The sequence below is a fragment of the Anguilla anguilla genome, chromosome 7 (assembly GCF_013347855.1).
Source record: "Anguilla anguilla isolate fAngAng1 chromosome 7, fAngAng1.pri, whole genome shotgun sequence".
Taxonomy (NCBI): domain Eukaryota; kingdom Metazoa; phylum Chordata; class Actinopteri; order Anguilliformes; family Anguillidae; genus Anguilla; species Anguilla anguilla.
Genome location: NC_049207.1, coordinates 27,782,251 through 27,800,122, shown reverse-complemented (window position 1 = coordinate 27,800,122; position 17,872 = coordinate 27,782,251).

Below are 17,872 nucleotides of genomic sequence, written 5' to 3'. Positions count from 1 at the left end.
AAACAAATTTGCACACACTGACAGTAAGCAAGTCTATTACTGCAACAAGGCCTGATTCTATTAATCTTGAGTGTAGTTTGCAAATAATTAAAAAATATGTGTTCTGACCTTTTTTGAAATATAAAACACACATACACACACACTTTTTATAGTGTGAAGATGTACATGGTTTACCCCCTTCAGTCATCGAAATATACACTGTAGTGGGGGGGGGGGGCATTTATACACACCATTGGTCCTGCCTCCAAAAACATGTAGAGGGCTTCGATGGTTTTCATGCCATCTCCCTGCTTCAGATCCTCACTGCATTTGTATGAGAGTGTGCGCAGTCCTTCTCGGAAGCTTTCCATAGCATCCCTGCGGCAGTGTTCCTGCAACGGAGAGAGCAAAAAACGATTCAGCACCACCAGAATGCCAGAATGCTCCTGTTTCCCTCAGAGCGGCCAGTGAGCGCCAGCACGTGCACCAGAGAGAAGTCGTGGGCCTTGAGGTTTTTCTCTCTTAGACTGAGATACGCATGGTATGTTTCCTGCGGCACTCTTCTGTTCCACAGAGTTTGCACGTGTGCTGGGCTGAACCAGCCTGTTTGCTGCTGCCGCCGCATGGTTGAAGTTACACCGTAACTGACTTTTTATAATGAACATATACACAAGAAAGAAAAGCAAAGCATACCTCTACATTTACAGGAGTGTACAGCTCCACAGCTTCTTTCTGAAATGAATAAGGAAATAAGTAAAAAATGTGGACACAAAAAAGTATATTTATACACACACACACACACACACAGGCAAGGGTATTACTTACGCAGCTTATGTCATTTAATTTCTTAAACCATATGGAGAGCTCTTTGATTGGCTTCCCTTGCAGGCAGGTTGACAGGGTGAGCAGCAAAATGGCAATCCCTGTGAGGCTCTTCATGGTGTATTCTGGAAGACTAGCTGTTCTCTTCTAGGCGTTGGGAGGGTCACCACTTGGTATTTGTGTTTCTAGAAGGGGAGCAGCCTGTATTTATACACCTGACAGTGGAAAAACAGTGGGATGGGCAGAACTAAAAGTTTAGGTATTACCTAACTGTTAGGTAGGGAGGAGCAAGAAATTTTTGAGGATGGTAAAATCCCTCTTCTGGCCGACTCAGATAGGGCTGTGAGGTTAAAGCGCTCACAGCGTCATCTTCCTGATTTCTCATAGGGAGGGGGGTGGGGGAAACTTTCCGCTCGGCCCAACATTGTCCCACTCTCATTGCACAGAATGCACACATTGTGAAAAAAACATGTGGTTGGTGTTCATCATGAACATTATGAAGCATTCCACTTTCTGACCTGGATGGTTTTTTAATGCATGTGAAATGCTTTTTTCATAGTGGTGAAAGGGCAACCACAGTGGTTCACTTTCGGACCCCGGACTGCTGTGTATCTTCCCCCCCCAAATCACAAAGTTCCTCTCTGTTACTGTTGGGCAGTTTACAGAAGTGTGCCACTTATCAGACCCCAAAAGGAAAACATAGGCTACTCTTTACAGTGCTGAAAGGCAGTCCTCAGGTTTTGATAAAGAGAGAGTTCTCTGTTACAAAATGGTGTTGTCACGATACCAAAATTTTGACTTCGATACCGATACCAGGTTTAGAATCACGATACTCGATACTGAAACAATACTTGAAACTTAAACGATACTGATTCGATACTTGGTACGTAACGATACTGAAATTACCTTAAAGAGCATCTTGCAGGTTAAATTTTTTACGAAATGTATACTTAACCTTGTCTGAAAATGACCATTTGACAAGTTAATGCAGGATTGAATCATTTTTACAAAACATAGGCTAAGGGCACAAATTCAGAGGAACTAGTGGCCGTTTTGAGCAACGCCTTTTTTTTCCTCAACATCGCGTCATATTACGTAACAGAAGGGAGTGGCTCACTGGCTCTGCCTTAGCCCAATGTGCAGAAGTAGGTGGTAGTGAGTCTGAGCGGTCGTGATATAGTGAGTTGGTCTTTTTTTCAGTAGTTTTATATTGCATTTCACCGTGTATCATCATGGTAAATGATTGTGTTTGTGCAGGTTGCACAAACTCCATGTCACGGTACGGGGGTTAGGACCCAGGCGCAAAAAGTGGGGTGGGAGTGGGAAAAAACATGAAACTCAAAATTGTTGATACAAATAAAGACTTCACTAACAAAAAATAGAACAAACAAAGAGCCACGAGGGGCATATAACGAAAACAAAAAAAACAGAACTTCACAAGTACAGAAAACAAACAGCAGAAGCACAAGCGGAGACAAAGGCAGAAACGCACAAGCAGGTCAAAAACACGGGCAGGTACATACGGTCAGAAACAAACACAAGGAACCAGCACCCGAGTCAAGGGGACAAAGAACTTAAATAGACAGGGGTAACAAGACACAGGTGAACTCAAAGAACAATCAAACCAGAAAAGGAGAGGATAACAAGACACAGGTGGGAACAATGATAGAATAACGAGACAATAATGGAAAACAATAATATTGATAATAATTGATATACTGTTTTGTTATGAATTTATCTTTATTTGATGACTTGAGGTTTCTTTTTTCACTTTTCGTCCCTGTCCAAATATACTTTTGTTTTTTTTTTTCAATTTTAAGCATTATCTTTCCCAGAAAACACAAGCCCAGTTAACGTGCATATCCAATACAGTTTAAAGTCACAACTGTTAGTTTACACTCGTATTCACTTGTTTACATTCACCTACAATAGTTTATACCCATATACGATGGTTTACACTCATATCTGATAGTTTACACCCATATACGATGGTTTACACCTATATCTGATAGTTTACAACCATGTCCACAAGTGTGCCCTCACATCAGATATTATGCTGACACGCTAGGTTGCTCAGCCTCAGCATAATAGTGGCATTACATACACATAAATTCACTGTGTGTTGACAATCTTTATAGTGTCTAACATTTCTTCTCTGTTTCTCTTTCCATGGGGCTCCCATCCCTTACCTCGCCCTCACCCTGAGTCCATGGGATTGCTCCAGCCCTGTCCCTCACTCCATGGTCATGGACTGCTTCAGCCCTGTTCCTCTCCTGCCCATTCCTTGACACAGCCTGGAGTTCCAGATCTATCACCCGGCTCCTCTAAACTGCATTATACTGAACGTAACAATTTGGTCTTCGAATATTCCTGTTGGCTATCACCTCAACTGTAAACCTGCTTAATTCATTTTATTTGCTTTGATACATCCCATGTAGCATTTCTGCTACATTCCATTCTCCATGCCAGTGGAGAATGGGCTCCCCCTCTATAGCTGGGTTCCTCTCAAGATTTCTTCCCAACGGGGAGTTTTTTCACACCACTCTTTAAGGGTTTCTCCCAACTGGGAGTTTTTTTTTTACCTCATGTACTTTCTAGTTGGGGGTTCAGGCCTGGTGTTTGCTCTGTTTGCTCTTTTTGCTCTGTCTCTTGTCTTGCTACTTTGTAAAGTGTCTTTGTGACAGTACTCTGTAAAAAGCTCTATACAAATAAAAATGAATTGAATTGAATATTACCCATTGCGTCACCCAGAATATGGAAGAGCTCATTTGGTCAGGGATCTGTGTTCCTTGCTATCCAGTGACCCCCTCAAGCTGCATATGAAAGGTCTCCATGTGACTCCACAGCTGGCGACGCCACGTGTTTCGGAGGGGAGGCGCAGACGTCTACGCAGTCCAGAATTGGCAGTAGGGTTCGCAGCATGAATGCAGCTGTGGTTCAAACGCCTGGCCATTCCAAACTGGGCTGGGAACTGAAGATTCCCAGCCCCATTTTGGGTACCAAATTTAAAGAAAAAATGAAAAGTAGAGCCTGGCAATCTGTGAACATGTTGCTTTATTTTTCCTCAAGTTAAAAAAAGGTGTTTCACCCCACACTTGGCCTTCATCAGATTTGATACAATGAAGAGAGCCTTAGTCTGCATAGGTAAAATAAAAAGGTAAAACAGGGTGGCGTTTTCATCTTGAGTTCACCTATACAAATTTAATATAGTGCCCAAAAGGAAAAGGTCTGGAGCACACAAATGCAAAATGAGCCCTTTATTGGTGCAATCCCAGGGTTCAACCATATTGAGGGTATAAATCCGAAATGGTTTTCTACGGAAAAGATGATTCACAATGTGTCCTCTAAAGGACAGGCTGATTTTTTCATTGCCTCAAAAAAGCAAAGAGGCAACAGAGCTATGATTTGCTTGAACATAATGATGTGCGATGGCATAATCAAAGTTTTTTGTTCCAATGGTTTGTGCTCTGAAATGAAAAACTTTCAGAGATCGTTTGAGTTCTATTACAGTTTTAAAAAATATTTTATTATATACTTTTTACCAGTGTGTGGATACGTGAAATGTTTTGTGTTTGTAAAATTGGAGCATTGTGCACAATGACCACAAGGATTAAAAACCAAGGGGTTGGTTCAATAACCATGAGGAACTCATGGACAAGGCAATCACTCAAGTAATGAGAGTGCCTAATTTCAATTAGAGGAGGGATTAAGATAATTTTCTGCAAGGCTGAATCACTTTTAAGTACACTACATGGCCAAAAGTATGTGGACGCCTGACATCCATCATCTCATTCAAAATCATGGGCATTAATATGCAGTTGGTCCACCTTTTGCTGCTAGAACAATCTCCACTTAGGGCTGGCTCGCAGTTGGCTTTCCAATTGGATGTGGTTGAGGTCAGGGCTCTGTGCAGACCAGTGAAGTTCTTCCACCTTGTTCTCAAAAACCATATCTATATGTACCTTGCTATGTGCCCAAGGGGCATTGTCAAACTGTTGGGGAAGCACAGAATCGTCATGAAAGTGATTGTATGGTGCAGCATTATGATTTGTCTTCACTGGAACTAGGGGGCCTAGCCCAAAGCATGAAAAACTGCTCCAGACTAAGGGATGTCCAGATAATTTTGGTCATATAGTGTATATTCCCATGTTTTAAAATAATACACTTGGTATGTGAGAATTCTGTTGAAAAGAATTCAGTGGGTTTGAACTTTATACTGTCTGGCTAATTGGGATTTCCTATCTGTCTGCCTTTCTCTCTGACGACTGTGGAGATGTGTGTCATTGAAATGTTCGAAATGTTCCATTAATTATGTAGATTTAGACTGGAATTCTTTGTTGGTGCTGTAATTTCTGTGCGTTCTTGAAAATTGCTCTACAGGGATATTGCTGTTCAAATCCTTAGGGTGATTACTATTAGCCCTTAACAAGGTATTGCTATTCAACAGTTTACGATAGGTTGTGGTCTCAAGAGACTGGATGCTGTTGCTGTAATCTAGTGAAGGAGAGGTAATTGGTTGTACTGTAGCATTTAGGTAGTCATAAAAGTCTTTCAGTTCACTTGTAGTACCTTTCAATGTACATAGAATATAATTTGTGGATCTTTTCCATAAGTCAGTTTTACAATGAAAAGGATTTACAGAATGATTTGCAAGTTTATCCTCCCAGAGGCCCATCAAAAGGCATGCACATGAAGGAGCAAAAGCACTACCCATAGCTGTGCCCTTAGATTGAAGGCAGTAGGCATCAGAACATTTGAAAAATTTATTTGAAAGAATAAATTCAGTAAGTGTTATTAAAAACTCTTTGGAAATTCTACACCAAGATAATGTGAGAGCGCTAATGTCATGGGGCATACAAGTCTGCCAAATAAATGTCTGCTAAATAAATGTAATGTAATGTAGTATATACATTTTATACATCCAACGTGACCAATAACTCATCTTGTTCTCAGCAACTATCTTTTAGATAAGATGAAAGATTCAAAACAAATTTTCTGATTAAAAAGACCTGAGTCAGGCTATGCTCAAGGTTTCTCCCCATTACCAGCTGAGGAATTTTTCCTTGCCACTGTCGCCCTAGGTGTGCTCAGGCTTGGATCTCTGCAAAGTCTGTAAAGCTGCTTTGTGGCAATGCCCTTTGTAAAAAGTGCAATACAAATAAAATTGAATTGAATTAAATAAATGTTAATAAATGTAATCTGTTCATATGTACAGGCTTTGGAAATATATCATCACTGTACAAACTGCATTGGAGTTATGTGAAGTGAAACTTATTGCTTTAGATCAGGAACCCAGAGAGCAGGACTGCAGTGCACCCAAAATTTTTGAGGGAGCACAAACTCAAACGAGCAATATACAGGTGGTTTATGTCCACATTGCAAAAATTATTATTATTTGTTTTGACTTTGTTACTCGAGTGACAGTACTACACTTCCACCAGTAACAATACATGGTCAAATGGGAAAGGGGGGCATGGTTGTTGAGTTGCCAGAAGCAATTGCCGATCAGGAGCGGGGTCAAACAATTTGGAGGGGAGACCCAAGAGTACGCAATATCCTCCATTTCACACATAAACTGTCTGGGCCAATGGAAAACATACACTGAAGCTAAAATAAAATAAACTCCAGAATGTGATCAGTCCATTAATGGAAACTGTCGGAGGCTTGGAAATGGGACAAGTCAGACTTGCTCAGTTTAGTGAAGATGGAGATTTGAGCTCTGTGGCTTTGACAGGACCCCCAGCAGTCAGGTGATCAGTCTTACTATCCCTGGATTCCTGCATGCCAAACACGCTAGGCTTGAGCCTTTGGCATATTTTACTTAGAGCTTGTGGCTGAATTTCAATACTTCAGTATTGAACTCTCCTGCCAAAAGAAAATTTTTAGAAACAAAATCCCAGTTTGCATATCTGCACTGGCATTTAAAAAAAATGCTTTACTTAACCAAGGAACGTTCATTGACAACACGTTTATCTTTTCCAAGGATGCCCATGGAGAAAAAACAGGGGTAAAGCCTCTGGAGCAGCCTTTTGGGTTAAGGGCCTTGCTCAAGGGCCCAATGGCAATTTAGGATATTTTAGTGATCATCCCAGCTGAATTTCCCTAAATTCCAGTTGGCTAATTCTGTGCAGTGGACCACAATGCTTTTGACTACTATTCTTGTTGTGATTTGTGGCTATCTGTGCTTTTAATTGTCTGATTAATCTGTTTATTCAGTGTTTATGTCTTATTCTGTTTTATATGCGTGTTGTACATTAAATGATATTGATTTTGTCCAGCTGCATGAAAGCACCAGAGGTTTTTCATGAGGCTGGAGTCTGAGTAGTCAGAGTAGCGTGTGATGCTTTTAACTACTGAAGAAAGAAAACAGGAAGTTGGTTTTGGTGGGTTGCACTTACAAAAGGGAAAGGGGTTATGCTTCTTTGACAGTCAGTCAGATACCCCTTCACTCGAATTTAGGTTAGCTTTCCCTCAGACAGTGTTGGTGAAAGCTTTTTTCTTTTTCTGAAATGCTATGTGTGATGGAGCTGAAAGCAATGAGGGAAATAGATAGGAAACAAGTGTGTGTGTGCGTGTGCTTGTATGTGTGCACATGTGCATGAGTGTGTGCTCGCCCACAGCCTGTGGGAAACAGAACAAGTAACAAGAAAATGGGCTTCAGTGGCCTTTTGGATGATGTGATCTGAGTCACAATCCTACTGAACAGGACTGGTCACTCATTGTGTGTGTGGGCAGGTATCTTTTTGTACTTTCTCATAAAGTTCCACTCATAACTGGGGGAGGTTGGTTATTGACAGAAGCCTTCATAAATGCTTATGTCAATAACTGCATATATTCATAAGGTATATTGTGTCACCGCTGATGCATCAAGTGACGTATCACATGTAACACATACCACCTGAATATTTGTGGCTATTGACATAAGAATTATAAAAATTATATATCGTGCAAATGAAAGTGTCATGTTGAGCATACGAAGGAGTCGTATTGGAAGTCATATTGCTTTTAGGAAGGACTGTTCATAGAAAGTGTTACCTAATTGTTGTTAACAATTCTGTTTTATTACAAATAATTAATCTTTACATTACATTACATTACATTACAGGCATTTAGCAGACGCTCTTATCCAGAGTGACATACACAACTTTTACATTATTTTCAGCATTCCCCTGAGCCTTAAGTTACATTACATTACATAAGTTATAGTGGAATTTGCATGTACATGTGCATGCGTGATGATGGTGGTGGCTTTAGGGCCATGTTGCTCAACAGTTGTTTCACCCTGTCTTGCAGCTTGAATGAAGTTTCAGTGAAAACACCCAGTCCTGGAAAAAAAAAACAAGGAAATAAAACAGAATGACCTTACATTCACATAGCAGGTGAATTTGTGAAAAGTGGAAAAAACACATTGAAATGCAGATGGCAGAAATGCACACCGCTAAGTTAGGACTTGGCAGAGGGTATATCTCCTTTTCCTCAGCACTGGGAGTTTGGAGACTGAGTTTAAATGTTTTGTCCTGGCAGTGAAAGTGTGCTTGGGTTTGGCACTGACTGAGCGCTGGTTTTGCCAATTAAATTTCTGAACGCGCTACGCATGTCAAATAAAGAAAAAAAATCACACACTATTGGGAATTCAGCCACATTCAGCTTTTGGTTTAGTCTTGTTCACTAAACCTGTCTTCCATTAGAGACAAAAAACCTACCTGTTTAAACGGTGCTCACCTAGTGCTAATCTCTAAGCCAGTGGTTCTCAAAGTGGGGCCCGCAAAATAATTAGCTATAAATTATAAAATTGTGCTGTATCAAAAGTGCATATCTGCAGATGGGGACCATTTGCGCCAAGCTGCACAATAAAACAAGCATATTGTGTCCATTAAGTTACTCCCACGTTAGCTTTGGGCCAATAGAAACTCTGATGTGATTGTGACACATCACGTCAATCTGTCATGAATCACTCACTTCACTCAGGGCGCAACGAACTGTTCCTGCTGCTGCTTAACTTGGCTTATTAGCTAGCTAGCTAGCTGGCTAGCATGGAGAGATATTTGAGTCAGTCCACATCGTCAAGTGATTCTAAGCCCAAACTAGCTAAATTGAGAAAATATGACGACATATCGAGTTTGGTTTTATTGAGAACAGCGACGGGAGACCAAAATGCGTCATGTGTCTTCAGGTGCTAGCGAACGAAGCTATGAAGCCAGCCAAGTTAAAGCGACATCTGATTACAAAGCACCCTGAATATCAGGGCAAAACTAGTTAAAATACCAATTTCTGATATCATGAATTCAATTTTAACTAGTCAAAATTCCAATTGTTGATATCAGAAATAAAATTTTAACTAGTTGAAAATCCATTTGTTGATATCATTAAATTAAATTTTGATATCCGTAATTAAATTTAAATTCTTGATATCAAAAATTGTATGTATGGGCTGTATGTCTTAGCAGTTGGTCAGCACTTGGAATTGGAACACCAGTGGGCATAAACTAAGCAAGGGGACCCCAGCCTTAGTCCTGGAGAACCACTGGCTGCATTTAATTTTTAACTTAAATACTATAATAAACCGATTTAATTGACCAATTGAGTGATGAATTTTAATTCTTTACTTCTTTCGTATGTCATTTTCTTTAGCGTTTATTTGCATTAGTTCATTTTCATTGAGTGCTTCAGTGATATATTTAGTCACATATACACGTTTGTCTGTGAATGTTGTTATTATCTCTGTATAAGAGCATCTGCTGAATTAATATATGATGTGATGCATAGCATAGGGGGACCCTGCTGCTTTACAATCAGTGTCTAATGTCATTATTAACAACAGATATAGTGTGCACACTTTTGGCATCAAACAAAAGAACATTATTGTGTTCATAGTCAGTTCAACTGTAGCTACTATACACTTTTAAACATAATGCTAAATTTTAAAAAAATCTATTGTGTTTTCACTTGCTAAAAACTGTTGAAAATGAAATCACTTCGTTTTCAAAAGAATTGAAATATACAGTATATTCATTGGTTCTTCAGTGTAGGCTGCTCGAGTCTATCACTACCTCTTGCCCAAACTTGCTCTAGCAACAGCATCCGTCAGCTTCCTCCTGGGAGGGGTACAAGTTGAAGGTCTCTGATTTGCTCAGTTTCTGGTTAGGCCGCCCATGGTGTGGAAAAAGCAATCGCAGTGGTTATATGTGAAAGCGACCTAATTTTCCATGAGGGTATGTGGGAATCGTGACCTGCGGCAAATTGCCACGAAACGGAAACGGTCCAAACCGTCACAATGGCTTTTCTTGAGCATGGAAGAGGAGGGGAGGGTGCCGTTCCGGGCATCAGGTTGAAATGCAAATACCACCTCCTGTTAGAAAAGAAGCGTACTCATTGCTTTGACCAGCAGGCTTATCAGTTAATTAATAAATTTATTAAATAAATGTTGGTAGGCTAATATCATGTATACACAGGAAAGCTTGTAAATTTAGGCAGGAGAATGGTTGGAGGTTGTTGGGTTGCTTTCCAATGAAGAGGTAGGACACCTGTTACGCAACTCTCTCTGCCAGTGAATCTGGGGATTCCCCCTGATGTGTGCCGTGTGATCTGGGAACCCCGTTCACTACCTTCTTATCTGTAATGCTGAAACGGATTCAGTGACGTGAGCTGCTATTCATACGAGCCAGCCGTTGGTCAGCCTTGGTCATGCATAACACCTTTCCGCTGTGCATGTGTCAGCCACACTAAAGGGCAATCAAAGTGTGGGGGAAAATCTCAGGGGAAATTCAGGAATCAATTAAATGACAAGATGGAGACAAGTTATTTTTTTTCTCAATAATAATTCTAATGATAATAATAATAATAATAATAATAATAATAATAATAATAATAATAATGGATACCCAACACATAGAACAAACACATACAAACGCACATACACACCATAAAACAGGCAGTATGATGGTCAGTACTACAATCAACATATCAAACATATTGTCTTAAACAGCCTACTCATCCCACCATGAAATTGTTAATCAGAGGATGATTAATCATTGTAAAGTAGGAAAGATCAATTATAAAGTGAGAACCTCTCAGTTACATTTGTGTCCAAATGACTGGAAAATCATTTCATCATGTAATAATACTCAGGTTATGTATTTACATACATCTATGGGTAAGGGTGGGTCCCCTGTACATAAAAATCTTCCCATCCATCCACTGTGAGGTCACATGATGCATCGTGTGAACCAATCAGCTTTTGACAGTGCTCAACCTGACAAGCTTGTAACTTGCCACCACAAGTATTAATGGAACCACCCTATTTCATTATATACTAATTTTCTTCCTTGTGTTTATTGTGTCACTCATACACATATCAGGATTTATTTTCATATGCTTGAAATCAAATGTTTTTACAATTCTGTTGCTTTTTAGCAGGCACTCTTAATCCAGTGTAAGAGACCCAGACTGAGCCCATGCTTAAATCCTTTCAGAAATCTGAGGTATGATCTGAAAATTGCTTCCTGCCAAATGGCATTTGCATTTGGACCTGTGGCAGTTTTTCTGTACGAATTTATGTTTTTGTTCAGCATGATTTCATGCTGGGCTGATGAAGCTCCACCCAGTCTTTCAGAAAGAAAATAATGAAGACAAAGCTGCATTCTCCAGTCCAAAAAAGTTTTGCTCATATTTTGAAATATAAGTCAGTATTAACCCTCTATGGTGTAAGATCAGAAATCATGTGATGTAATAGTCACTACTGGTAATTGAAAGCAGTCGAGTTCTACAACGACTTTGAAAAGACATTGCAAAAAACCTACTCTTCAAAGAGTTATTATACATCCATATAATCTGTGTGAAAATACTTTCAACAAATTCATTTTATTTAAGCAAAATATGCCATCGCATCAAGTTTATTAGTATAAGCCATAACCCCCTGTGAAAGTGTAATCTAAATATAGATCGCACCAACTCTCATGACCACTTAACCAATAAAAGCAAGTAGACTTTGAAACTTTTCCAATCCTAGTGCATCAGGCTGTGAGATGGTGGTGCTGAGTAAACTCTGCCTCGCACCCACGCGCTTGGAGCCTTCCCCTGCAACTTCCTCTATCTCTTTTTCCAATCTCCACTGCTCTCTCAGCTCCGGATCAAGTGGCCAATCACTCAAGTTAAATCTCTGAATAAACGACTGAATAAAAAGTTGTTCACCCCCTGCACCTTGCAAGCATCCCTCGGTTCCCACACTATCAGCAGCTTTTGGTGGTTCAGCCCAAAAAAGGAGAGTAGTTTCTGTTCACCTGAATGGTTCCGCTTGAGGGGGGTGGGGTTCATGGTTAAAGCTGAATTAAATTAAAGCTAAAACTTTATAGATACACACACTTGTTTATAGACACACACAGTTGAATGTGCACAGATCTTCAAAAAAAGAAAAGAAAATGTCTTGAACTCATTTTGACAATCATATACAGATATATGAAAGGATAACTTTAGTATTTGTGTATTATACCAATTACATACACACATAACACCACACACATATACATGCATATGTATTATGACTGATCTCAGTAATAATGCAAAATGTGCAGTAAAAAAGAGTCAGAAAAAAACACATTTTTACAATGTTTAACAGAAGATGGTAAATGCTGAGCACACTGTGGTTGACCATTGTGGATTTTGAAAACCATTAATAAATTATTTTGTAATTTTGCAGCAACCAGCCTGCTTGTGTTTAAAATGTTCTGGAATCAGAAGGCCTCAAGGGAGGGGGGGGCAGCTGGTTGGAGGTGTTCATGTGATACTGTGACCCAGTGACTTGGTTATTTCATTGCCAAAGTGATTTTACATAAATTGTAGACACTGAAATGGATTTTTTAAAAAACGATTGTTTGTGTTGATTTGCAAAACCTGAGCATATTTGTAATATTCAACTGGGAAACATGGTGGTGGAAACAGATGTGATTCATGTGAACTTATCACAAAATAAGCAATAATATTTTATTGACTATTTTATGACCTAATGCAGACAATTTACCTGTATGTATGGCTAAATCAGGTAGCCTAGGGCACTGTCTTGCTAATAATTGTGCATTCAATTGTACTGCAAATTGGTTTTGTCTGCAAATTGTACTACCCATTGGTTAGCTGGTTGCTGGTAGCAATATTGCCAAAATATCTAGCTTGTTCTGTCTTACATTTGTTAGGTATCTCTTGTTATAGCTATGAGGTTTAATGGAAGTGATGTTACTGTAGCTACCCACTTAGGTATTGCTATTTATCCATGTTTAGCCATCAGTAGCAAAATAGTGAAGAACTGGCAGCATACAACCAGTGCAATTAGACACGTAGAAACAGAATTTGGGACAACAAACTGCTTTACCTAACTTATGCCCCTGCTGGGACCATGGAGCCTATTGTGCCAAACAAATGACACTAGAGGAAACCAGGGGAAAATATTCATCTCAGGTTTCAGGGCCACAGTTCTTCAGTGGGTTTTCCTGCAAGAGTGGGAGGTTAAAAGTGGCACTTAAAAAAATAAGAATGTTATACATTTGATTTGCATACATTTGGGTGAAAATCTGTGTAACACTTTCCATTGATTTTACTGACATCTGTTGAGACCTTATGGGCAGTGAAACTATAGTTTACATTTGACTTCCTTCACTGTTGATGAGTAATGTTAGATTGATTAACTGCTTCGGTTCTGTGATTCCAGCATGTTGACGGTACTGAACCAAAGAGGACTTAAAATCAGACTGCCTGTACACTGCCCTGCGGGCCAGCCTGTGCATTGTGTTTACAGTAATTAATGACCCACCCAGGTCCCCCCTGAAATGTGACACAGGCCGAAATAATGTCTGGAATGCTCCTCTTAAGGACACCTCCTAACATAACCTTTATCAGGCAAAAAGGAAGTCTAGTTTCATACAAGTTGCTGCTGACTAGAAGAGAATATTTATTTAATATTTATATATTAATTAATATTTATGGAACCCTAAAAAGTTTTTGTGTAACATGAGAGGTCATATTATTTGTTGATGTAGATTTCGTATTACATTTGATGACAATATAACGTTACTAAATTACATAGCTATTTGCACAGCTAACGCTAGCTACCGGACCATGTCAAGAAAAGACATCATTAGTTTAGACAACGTTGCGCACAGTATCCATCTCTCATATCAGGTAATGTTGCGTTAGCTAGCTAGCTAGCTAATGTAATTAACACAATCTAATGTCAGCTAACAATTAGAAAAAACACTAGCTAACGTTACCGACCGGTACCGATCTCGCAAACCGTCTCTCGAATGCAATGCTACCTTGCTGCAACGTTGCAGTGTAGCTAACTAAAGTTCAGATCAATGATTCGCAACGAGACTGGATGCAATTTGCAAAATTCCAAGACGTCTGATTGTAAACGTTCTAACTGCACTTGGCGATTTGACAAGGTGGGTCTTTTGAGACCCCAGGCAACGGCTTCAGACGCTCTGCAACTAACCAGTTCACATCGCTGCAATTTTCTCTGCAACATTCTAAAACCGTTTCGTCTCGTTGCGAATCATTGATCTGAATTGGCCTTAACGTTACCGTTATTTACATTGCCATCAAGTTCATCAATATATTATAATGATCGGAATAAAGCCGTCTTTACTCAGAGCATTAACCAGGGGTATAGGTGGAGCAGAGCCAGGTCTGGTTTCTGTGTAAAGATGTCAAGCCGGAGATAACTAAATAAAAGAATACAGCAGTATAGATTAGCGTTGTTATTATTTTATTACGCTTCCTCACATGTTCCTTCAGCCTTGATTCCCTTTTTTGACGAAATCTCCTTGTTCTGATTGCTAATTTAACACCCAACTCAGCTTTATTTTTGAACAGTTTAGCTAGCAAAACCAGAAACACCAGGGGTAACATTTTGCAAGGCAGTTTTTTCAAAAATATCACGCAACAATCATTCACGAAAAAGACTGTTTATTGTGCACGAGATGCATAATTGCACGAGCCACAGCGAATCCCGCGAATTCTTCTCTGCAGTGTAAAGATGTTCACACCGGGCAAAAGGTGGATAAAGAATGTTTGTGGAAATTGATCATCTCTAATTCTACCCCAGGTCTGCTACAGCATTTTAACCCGGCTCGGCAGTGTAAAGACAGTTTAAGTTAGCCTAATGTTAGACAACGAATGAGTATGTACATAACGTTACTTTCATAACAACCATTTTTTATTCATTAAATAGTACTATAGTTGGCGTGGCCCAGGTGCCAACTGACTGACGTCACACAGGCGACACTGGTTGGATCCGGTTGCATCTATGGGAAGTGAGGTCCAAAAACATACCTGCAATTACAGCTTCTCGCCATTGGTACCGCCAAAGAGAACGAAATGGAAATCTTCGAGATTGTAACTTTAGCTGTGTATGTAGGCTACCAAACTCAGTGCTTGAAGTAGAACCGGTGTTCTGACATTTCATCCTACCTGTTGAGTTGTCCTACCAAGGTGTATTGCGCACGCACGCATCACAATTATGTAATTTTTCTCGTGTTTACCAGCATGTCCATAAATTTATGCTACCTGTTTTCTTGACCAAAGGTTTTTAATTGCGTGTTTTTCATCATCATTGTGGTATTTTGTAACCTTTTATTCCATTTGTTATGTTAATCAACCTTATTTCAAGTGTATTACATGAAACCACTTCATTTTATCAGTATTGTTATTGTTATCCAAATCGCCAGACATTGATTGTAGTCAGAGAACACAACAATAAGTTCAAGCATGCAGTTTAAGGCATATTTAAAAAGCAATGTTTTTACACTAATTGGCCACTTTATCAGGTATACATGCCACATAGGTGTGCCTATACTTCCATACCAAAAAGATGTTATGGATATAATGTAGGCTAATGTTAGTTCTGAGTCATGATACACCTCTTTTAGCTTTACCATTGCAAGTAGAAATTAGGTGACCCAGGCGGACACAGGGAGAACATGCAAACTCCACACAGAAAGGCCCAGGTCAGATTCGAACCAAGGACCTGCTTGCTGTGAGGCAACACTGCTACCCACTGCCCGACCGATATATATAATTTGGTTTGATAATGGGAATGGGCTAGGCTGCCATACTAGGACTATGAGATTTTGCTCATATGAGTCATGGCATTTAATGTTAATCATGTAAATTCATCAGTGTATATTTTATAACAAGCTTGTATAATCACTGTAGGCACACACAACTTTTACAGTCTTTAAATATACCAATAGAGCAAAGATATGCCAGTGAGTAATAACTATTTGGATGAAAGGCTAAAGGAGTAATCTTAGAGGCTACTTATGCTAAAATTTGCCAAACAAGCAGCATCTTTAACCACAATGGGAATTCTCGTGCAAAACGGAGAGGGAACTCCCTCTGTCAGAACAGCTGTGCTCAGCTCCATTGCCTAGACCACATTCTTCACCACATTAAGAACCTTCAGTGCCTCTGTACAAACCTGGCTCATGCACTTCAGTCCTCTGAGCATGGCCTCTTGTGTGTGTACGTATGTGTGTGCTGCTGCCAAAGATATGCTTTGTACCTAGAATATAAAACATGTCCAGACATGTTTGTGAAATGGCGGTGTACCAGGGGTTCCAGGGTTGGTGTCCTGTATGTTGTTAGTGCATTTTACTCAGACGACTCGCGAATAACTAAGCAATATTGACTGAGTTGAGTTTAATATCAATGCAACTTTGGCTTCAAGACTCTGCCACTTATCACTCCCTGTTTATAAGCTAGCCAAAATGGTAACAGGGAGTCACCACTGCAAACACCCTTATGGGGATGAGAAGCAGAGCCCACAGGTGGATGCTGGCATGGTGGGGGAATGCAAAAACTTTGAAGTTTATTTAAATTAGTTTTTATTCCCCATTTTTTCCTCTTTAATCCCAGCTGGGATTTGCCCCCTCTCTCCTCTTTCCCTCCGTCAGGTCAGCTGTGGAGCTGCAGGAATGCACAGCTGGTGGAGGTGGATCACAGGCAACATGGGTCACAACTGTTTCAATGGTGGACTGAAACTGTCCTAGCCCGGCCAAAAGTGAGATGAATTACATGCAAGACTGAGGGACCACCAGTTACAGGTGGCACTGAGGATGTGAGGAATCAACTCCATGCTGTTAGGCTGATAGATCTAGTTGTATGGGGTTTCCCAGTCCTAGTTGCAGGGGTTCCCATTCCTAGTTGCTGGAGTTCTCAGTCCTGGATATGGAGAACAGGTGACCGCCCTTCAAAATGGGAGACTTTGGAGCCAGCAATCCCATACTATTTACTTTTTATTTAGTTCTCTTCATTCTGAGTTCATGTTTTTCCAGTGGAGGTCCTTTAAAAAAATGCCTTTTTTGAACTCCGTAACAAATTTATAAACAAATTAATTCAGCATACAAAATGGACATTACAGTTAGCAGGCATGCCTTTGACCTTACTATGGGGTGGTTTTTAAGCAACACAACATAGGCCTAGGACAAAAATGAAAAGGCAGTGATCTGAAATCCCCAGCGGTGTTGGAATGTACAGATGCAGGTGTGGTTAAGCATGATGAGAGAAAGAGAGAATGTTTACAGGTCTCTGAAAAGTTTTTTAAAAACGTGCACCTGCAAAGGATCGCAATTACAGTGGGGTTACAGCGGTGAACCAGTTCAGTGCATCACTTTGAAAATGCCGTCTCAGCGTTCTTTTATGATCGCCACTTCACACGCATTCCCATGTGTGGTTTGAGGCAGAGGCAAAACCACAACACAGCTTTTATTCACCTGCTGCAAAACTGATTGAATTTTTGGCAAAAATGAAAATTTTTATTTGGTAGTGCTCCATCCTACTAGACCTTAAATGTTTTTCACTACTAAGAGAAAAAAAATATACAAGATTAGATGACAAAAACAGGAATCAGTATACACACAGAGAAGAATTAAAATATTATACTGCAATATTAGAAGTGCAAAGTTGACATGATCTCCTCAAAGTACTTCACAGTCAGTGTACTTTCTTGTGTAATTTCTTGTTACTTGTAAAGTTTATCTGAACAAAAACACATTTTCAATGTACAAAAATGTACAAAAGTTAC